Raw genomic sequence first — 9,008 nt, 5'->3', positions numbered from 1 at the left:
TCCAGTTATTATTATTCCTAAATGATTCATCTGTTGCAGTCTTTATTTTATTTTTGAGACTGAGTTTCACTGTTGTTGCCCAGGCTGGAGTACAATGGTGTGATCTCACCGCAATCTCCGCCTCCTGGGTTCAAGCAATTCTTCTGCCTCAGCTTCCCAAGTAGCTGGAATTACAGGTGTCCACCACCATGCCTGGCTAATTTTTTTTTTTTTTTTTGTATTATTAGTAGAGCTGGGGTTTCACCATGTTGGCCAGGGTGGTCTCAAACTCCTGACCTCAGGTGATCCACCCGCCTAAGCCTCCCAGAGTGCCGGGATTACAGGCGTGAGCCACCATGCCCGACCCTGTTGCAGTCTTACAGACCACCACAGTTAGAAAAATGCTTGCTAACAGATTCAAACTCTACAACTAAAGTTAAAACCATCCTCTTTCATTTAGTTTATTTATCTCATGATATACTGCAAACAGGCAGTATGATGATTAAGAACTCAGTATCTATGGTGAAACAGGGGTTTGAAATCTAGCTGTATAATGTACTATATGTGTAATATTAAGTATTCACATTAGTATATTACTTTTATCATTTATAAACTGAGGATGATTATTCCAAAAGTTTGTGAAGATAAAATGAAATATGTACTTAGCACAGTGCCGGATACATGGTTCATTAAATGCAAGCCATCATCTCTGCTCATCTTGTCTTCTCTGAACTAGCTAACTCATATCAGAGTGATTGCTTTAGAACTTGTTTCAAATTAAAACATACTTGTATGGTAATTTCCATGGAAATTTTCATTGATCTTTAATTTGGGGGAGATTTCCTTGTTTAAATTAAATGTCTAAATTAAGGGCCAGGTGTGGTGGCACACACCTGAATCCTAGCACTTTGGGAGGCTGAGGCAGGAAGATTGCTTGAGCTCATGAATCTGCGACCAGCCTGGGCAACATAGTGAGAGCCTGTCTCTACAAAAACAAACAAACAAAAATTTAAAAATTCAAAAATTTAGCCGGGTGTAGTGGCGCATGACTGTAGTCCCAACTACTCTGGAGGCTGAGGTGGGAGGATCACTTGAGCCTGGGAGGTTGAGGCTGCAGTGAGCCATGACTGTGCCACTGCACTCCAGCCTGGGCAACAGAGTGAGACCCTGTCTCAAAAAATAAAAACAAAACAACAAAAAGAGGTTCCTTTGGAGTAACTACAAAGTTTACAGAAACATTAGTTAGACAAGGTGCAACCAGTTTGTCTGTCACTAAATATGACCTGCTTTAAGTAACATAGATGCTGACAACATGTGCTCTGCATTCTGAATCTCAGAAACCTGAGACCATGTCACACCCAGGTAAGCAGTTCTATCATCATGGAATGGTAAGGCTGATGGAACTTGATGCTGTTTGAAATTCAGTAGAAACAGATCTCCCTACTAGTTAGGACTTACACTGTTAATCAATCCCATTAAATATGCAACAGTACTTAGATGTCACTTTCAAATAGTCTTTCTGTTTATCAGGTGATTGCACTACTCTATCTTGATTCATTTTTTTTCAGTAGCATGATACTCCTCTTCTTTCCAACTTAATGCTCCCCACAATATCTAGAGCCACCTGCCTTTGTTATATTGCATCATAGCCCCATTTTTGTGATGTTATCTCATCTTGCTCAGAAAACACCAAAATGTATCTATGCAGAGCTTGAAATGTTTTGTAGTTTGAGATTTAAATGTTAATTGAAATTTGAGCACTAGTTTGTTACTATGATTCTGTTCAATTATGTAACTTACATGTACCATTATGTAACTTGTATGTACTGATCTTTAAAACTTTTCCTGGGCCAGGTGTGGTGGCTCACGCCTGTAATCCCAGCATTTTGGGAGGCCGAGGCAGGCAGATCACGAGGTCAGGAGATCGAAACCATCCTGGCTAACACGGTGAAACCCTGTCTCTACTAACAATACAAAAAAAAATAGCCGGGCGTGGTGGCGGGCACCTGCAGTCCCAACTACTCAGGAGGCTGAGGCAGGAGAATGGCATGAACCAGGGAGGCAGAGCTTGCAGTGAACCAAGATTGCGCCACCGCACTCCAGCCTGGGAGACAGAGCGAGACTCCGTCTCAAAAAAACCCCCAAAAAACAAAAAAACAAAACTTCTCCTGTTCAATTTTTAACGAACAAACAAAAAAATCAGTTTTAAGAATTTAGGCTCTTTGCCAAAATATTGTTTTTCTGAAGTCCCCTAAACCAGATTTGATTAGTTGGTAATACTAGTATCTGTGTGTGTGTGTGTGTGTATATCTTTGTGTGCATGTGTGTGTGTGTATATATATATCTTTGTGTATATAAATGTATCTTTTGTGTGTGTATACAGAGAGAGAGAGAGACAGAGAGGAGATCAATAGAAGTGTTCCTACTTCCCTATGTAAAACTAAGGGAGGAAACAAGTTAACCATCAAGACAACCTTAAGCATTTAAATAAATAGTAGTATTTATTGAAATGTATTTCCTGTTCACTTCTTCTAGGTCAACCCAACACATTTCCAACAGTTGTTAATTCAATCCAATTGATAACAGCAACTGTTGGGCACACATTTCATTTCCCAATCCCTCCCGACACCTTTTATGACCAGGAAGATGGCAACTCAACTCACTTGACACTGGAAATAAAATCAGTAAATGAGTATCCTTTGGGCCCAGAAAGCTGGCTGCAATTTAATGTGATTCATCAAATACTGTATGGGTATTCCCTAGAACTGGATTTCCAATACTCCCCTCAGGAATTTCTTCTCTGTGCCACTGATTCCGGGGGCCTGCTTGCTCAGATGCCTTTGACTATTGAACTGTAACTACCCAGAAATACTCCCTGCCACGCTTACACTCTGCGCACAAAAAACAGTCTCTACTCATTCGTTAAAAGGAGAGAGAGGATTGGTTTATTTTTTCCTAAACTCACTGACTATCTAAACTCTAGTAACCCTGAACAGATTGTATTAATTACTCTGAGATCAGGGTCTACTATTATATCCTGGTATAACAGGGCCTTATGTTTAGTCAACAGCAGTTCTCTGAAACGGTGTCCTAACAAAGAAATCCAGGAAACAATGTTTAAACTAAGGAGGCCTGATGGAAATGTCCATCCCAACTTTGTATATGCTATGCTGCCAGAATACAAAATTGGCACAGTTGAGAACATCACATATAGTGGAATCTGCCTTACTCTGGAGCTAGACAATGGGTTAACTGGAAACAGCATTGTAGCTTCATCTAACACAGAAAATAGTCCCTGGATTAGAAATGTTCTCATGGCCTTGCTGCTAAGTACGGTCTACTAGTTGTGGTAGCAGCAGCAGCAAGTGTAGCTTACCATTTCCGTAAGAGTTGTCAGACTTTTTTTGTTCCTCAGTCCCTGGTGTTTCAAGGAAGAACGCTAACAAGTAACACTGCCCAAGAAATGGATGTGCTAAGGCCCCAAAAGCCACCCATTCTGGAGTGTGAAGTTCCACCTTCCCCTCAGTTATGGCGAGGGTTACCACTGTCTTCTCAACATCAAGCTTACAGAGAAAATGTGATCTCTGGCATGGAAACAAGAGCAGATATTTTTCCTGCCTCCAAAATATCAACCCCTATTTCATTATGAAATGGATCTCATTAGTCAGAGGAAGAGTAAATAAATTTGTCATCAGAAATCTAAATGCATCAACTACTGTTCAAGAAATAGGACTAATCAATATGGAAATTAGGTAAAATCAACACTCAGATTGTCAAAAGATAAGCAATAATTTGTCCTCTGTATTAATTGTATTAACATACTCCCAGTGAATTCTAATCAGTTATTTCCCCTTGAAAGACTAGTCAATTATATCAGTTATATCCCCTTGAAAGCCTGGATATCAATTATAAATTGGTGGCCGTCACCCAGACTGCCACTACCATAAACAATTCATGTAATGATTCATCCATTATGGTCAGCAATGCCACCACTGGCAATCCCATCTCCAAATGTGAGAAGTGCTATAAACCACCAGTGCAAGGCACTCATTACAACCCTCCACATAAAGGCATGATTAATTTAACAATAATAAATACACGAATAGGTTGATGTCCTACTATGTATGGGCAAAGAATTATGGAATCTTTACCTCTTCGTTGTATTTTACTTTTCACTTACAAACAAGCTCATGCCACTGTTCTAAAAATCCACACACTGGATGATATAAAAAGACTACCAAAAAATAACAAAACTTCTCTCAATTCTCTTCTACCAAGCTACCACAACAGGCAAGAGCATTTTTTGTTACCGTATTTCTGAAACAGCTGACAACATTCATCATCCTCTACTTTTAACTTCATTCATGTAACATTTTAATTGCTACAATTGTTTCTATTCCCACCATTCCATGGAAATGGCCTTTTGGAAGTCATTACCAGCATCTTGGTTGGCATATCCAAATGCACTGTTTTAACTGTGTCTTCTGAACATCTCTGCAGCTCCCGTGGCAGTTTATGCCCACCTCTTTGACCTTTTTTTTTCCTCTTCTGTCCCTTTAAACTTGATCCCCAAGGCCTGTTCTTGAACTTGGTAAGTACACAAACTTAAGGTGATTATCTATTTTAAAGTAAGACAATATTTTCTTTTTAGTCTTCTAATCTAAAGAGTTTATTGTTTACTACCCCATTTCTTACTAAGAAATTATAGGGGCACTTAATATCACCTTTTCTCCTTTGGGTCTTTTCACTTTCAACTGATTCAAAACAGCTGTGGAATTAATTTAAAATGTTACAAATAAGAAAATTTCTAATTAAACACTAAATTAAATTTGTACCTTTCTTTAGGAGGAACTTGTTTCAATATACACAAGCTGCTAAATTTAGTTTCTATTGAATATTCAGACAGGATATAAAGACAAACATACATATTGTACCATAACAAATTGCCAATATTCAATATACTTTGCATATAAAAATGGTAATTTCATTATTCAAGCTAAGATGTTCATTTTAATCACTGAGATAGAAATCTCGATGAAATCAAACATCTTAAGAATAAATTCAGATCCTGGAATTTCCTAAATTAAGTCTAATGCTTCCCATCATTATGATACGGAAATTTTTAGATTTGCTCACATTTAGCAGCACCTCTGTAACAAAATTACCATTTGGATGCTTTTGTTCTCCACATATGTGAAATTACGCTAATGATTTTAATTGAAATGTGCCAGAAATAACAAAGCAAATAACTCAGTGCTTCATAAAACAATCTTAAAGTACTGTAAATTGTTTTGCTCTGAGATAAGAGCACCTTAGTTCACTGTAAAGAATGCCAGTACTAAAGAATTCAAATAATTGATGGTCCTTCAAAACCAAGCTGTGTATTGTTCAAGCTGATTCTTAATTCTTACCCAAAGCATTAATGTCAATGTTCGTATTAATAATTCTATGCAAGTTGTAATGATGGTTGCACGTCCATATGGTGATTCTGAACAATATTCCAATACACTGGAATTTTCTGGAGAAAAATCTCACTGTATTTATGATTGTGTGTAACCGTTTGTCAAACATACCATGTGATAGTAAGAGTGCTGTAAAAATTTTGCCTTATAGTTATAAAAATAACTTTCAGTCAGTAGAATGTTTTAATATAATTGAAAGTACATATATTCTCTGTTAGTGTAACTTTGATTCCCACAATCATTAAGTCTGGACTTAAGATTCCAGTATAGATGAGTGCTATGGTTTCCATGCTCTCGGTGGCTCAAGCCTGTAATCCCAGCACTTTGGGAGGCCGAGACGGGCGGATCACAAGGTCAGGAGATCGAGACTATCCTGGCGAACCCGGTGAAACCCCGTCTCTACTAAAAAATACAAAAAAAAAACCAAAACAAAACAAAAAAAAAAACTTGTGTCGAAACTTCACTGCCATCGTAACAGTATGAAGAGGTGGGATCTTTAAGAAATGATTAGTCTATGAGAGCTCCCATTCATGGATACATTAATGCCATTATCACAGGACTGGGTTAATTGTTGCAGGGGTGGGTTCCTGATAAAAGAATGGAGTTTGGCCCAATTTCCTCTCTCTGTCTCTCATGCTCACCCGCCCAACTGCCATGTAATGACACAGCACAAGGGCCTTCACCAGGAGTGGCCCCTTGATCTTGGACTTCCCAGCTTCTAGAACTTTGAGCTAAATAAATTTATTTCCTTTATAATTTACCCAGTCTGTGATATTGTTACAGCAGCAGAAAATGGAATAAAACCATGAGTGATAAGTATTTTATAATTTACATTTTGTCCACTTCTCTTGATTAGTTAAATCCTCAATATGAACCATCTCTGGAGGGTGAAGTGGGTGTCCAAAGAACATCTAGTTAATCCTGCAGAACTGTTAGCTGGAGAGGCCAGGCATGGTGGTTCATGCCTGTAATCCCAGCACTTTGGGAGGCCAAGGCGGGCGGATCACGAGGTCAGGAGATCGAGACCATCCTGGCTAACACGGTGAAACCCTGTCCCTACTAAAAATACAGAAAATAAGCTAGGCATGGTGGTGGGCACCTCTAGTCTCAGTTACTCGGGAGGCTGAGGCAGGAGAATGGCATGAACCCAGGAGGCGGAGCTTGCAGTGAGCTGAGATTGCGCTACTGCACTCCAACCTGGGCGACAAAGCGAGACTCCATCTCAAAAAAATACTACTACTACTAATAATTGTTAGCTGGAGAGCCTATCAATCAACGACATGGAGTAATATAGAAAGCTACTGGCACAGTTCGAAATTCAGCCATAGAAATAGTCTCCCAGTCAGCAGAGCAAAGTAACAGGAGTTAATAAATAGTACATACAAATGGAGGCTGAAAAGTAGATATGACTGTCAACCAGTAGCATGGCCTTAGACCATGAAAAAGGAAGGAACATAAACTCAGAGTAAAACAAGATCCCAGTCTTTGAAGATGGGTTGTGAAGGAAAGAACTCTGGATCAAGAAATAAACCAGGAACCCCAAATGAAAGAAATGGACAGCACAAGATGAAAACTGTATAACAAGAATAAGATATAAAAGATCAGAGCAAGATGGCCGAATAGGAACAGCTCCGGTCTGCAGCTTCCAGTGAGACCAACGCAGAAGGCGAGTGATTTCTGCATTTCCAGCTGAGGTACCTGGTTCATCTCATTGGGACTGGTTAGACAGTGGGTACAGCCCATGGAAGGCGAGCAGAAGCACGTTGGGGCACTGCCTCACCTGGGAAGTGCCAGGGGTCAAGGAACTCCCTCCCTTAGCCAAGGGAAGCTGTGAGGGACCCTGCCATGAGGACAGTGCTATCTGGCCCAGATTCTATGTTTTTCCCACGGTCTTCACAGTCCACAGACCAGGAGATTCCCTCAGATGCCTACGCCACCAGGGCCCTGGGTTTCAAGCACAAAACAGGGCGGCTGTTTGGGCAGACCCTGAGCTAGTTACAGGAGGTTATTTTCATACCCCAGTGGCACCTGGAATGCCAGCAAAACAGAACCATTCACTTCCCTGGAAAAGGGGCTAAAGCCAGGGAGCCAAGTGGTTTAGCTCAGTGAATCCTGTCCCCACGGAGCGCAGCAAGCTAAGATACACTGGTTTGAAATTCTCACTGCCAATACAGCAGTCTGAAGTCGACCTGGGATGCTGAAGCTAGGTGCGGGGAGGGGCGTCTGTCATTCCTGAGGCTTGACTAGGCGGTTTTCCCCTCACAGTATAAACAAAGCTGCCTGGAAGTTCGAACTGGGCAGAGTCTACCGCAGCTCCGCAAAGCCACTGTAGCCAGACTGCTTCTCTAGATTCCTCCTCTCTGGGCAGGACATCTCTGAAAGAAAGGCAGCAGCCCCACTCAAGGGCTTATAGATAAGACTTCCATCTCCCTGGGACAGAGCACCTGGGAGAAGGGGCAGCTGTGGGCACAGCTTCAGCAGACTTAAAAGTTCCTGCTTGCCGGCCCTGGAGAGAGCAGAGGTTCTCCCAGCACAGTGCTCGCGCTCTGCTAAGGGACAGACTGCCTCCTCAAGCTGGTCCCTGACACCTATGACTCCTCACCAGGAGACATCTCCTAGCAGGGGTCAACAGACACCTCATACAGGAGAGCTCCAACTGGTATGTGCTGGGTGGCCCTCTGGGACAAAGCTTCTAGAGGTAGGAGCAGGCAGCAATCTTTGCTGTTCTGCAGCCTGCATTGGTGATACCCAGGCAAACAGGGTCTGGAGTGAACCCCCAGCAAACTCCAGCAGACCTGCAGCACAGAGGCCTATTAGAAGGAAAACAAACAAACAGAAAGCAATAGCATCAACATCAACAAAAAGGATGACTACCCAAAAACTCCACCCAAAGGTTACCAACAGCAAAGACCAAAGGTAGATAAATCCACAAAGATAAGGAAAAATCAGCACAAAAAGGATGAAAATTCCAAAAACCAGAATGCCTCTTCTCCTCCAAAGGATCACAACTTCTCGCCAGCAAGGACACAAAACTGGATGGAGAATGAGTTTGATGAACTGACAGAAGTAGGCTTCAGAAGGTGGGTAATAACAAACTCCTCCAAGCTAAAGGAGCATTTCTAACCTAATGTAAGAAAGCTAAGAACCCAGACAAAAGGTTAGAGGAACTGCCAACTAGAATAACCAGTTTAGAGAAGAACATAAATCACCTGATGGAGCTGAAAAATACAGCACGAGAACTTCGTGAAGCATACACAAGTACCAATAGCCGAATCGATCAAGCAGAAGAAAGGATATCAGAGACTGAAGATCAACTTAATGAAATAAAGTATGAAGACAAGATGAGAGAAAAAAGAATGAAAAGGAACAATCAAACCCTCCAAGAAATATGAAACTATGTGAAAAGACCAAACCTCTGTTTGATTGGTGTACCTGAAAGTGATACGGAGAATGGAACCAAGTTGGAAAACACACTTCAGGATATTATTCCAGAGAACTTCCCCAACCTAGCAAGACAGGCCAACATTCAAATTCAGGAAACACAAAGAACATCACAAAGATACTCAT

Source organism: Mandrillus leucophaeus, unplaced genomic scaffold (genome assembly GCF_000951045.1).
Source record: "Mandrillus leucophaeus isolate KB7577 unplaced genomic scaffold, Mleu.le_1.0 Scaffold686, whole genome shotgun sequence".
NCBI classification, from domain to species: domain Eukaryota; kingdom Metazoa; phylum Chordata; class Mammalia; order Primates; family Cercopithecidae; genus Mandrillus; species Mandrillus leucophaeus.
Note: the sequence above shows the minus strand (reverse complement) of the source record.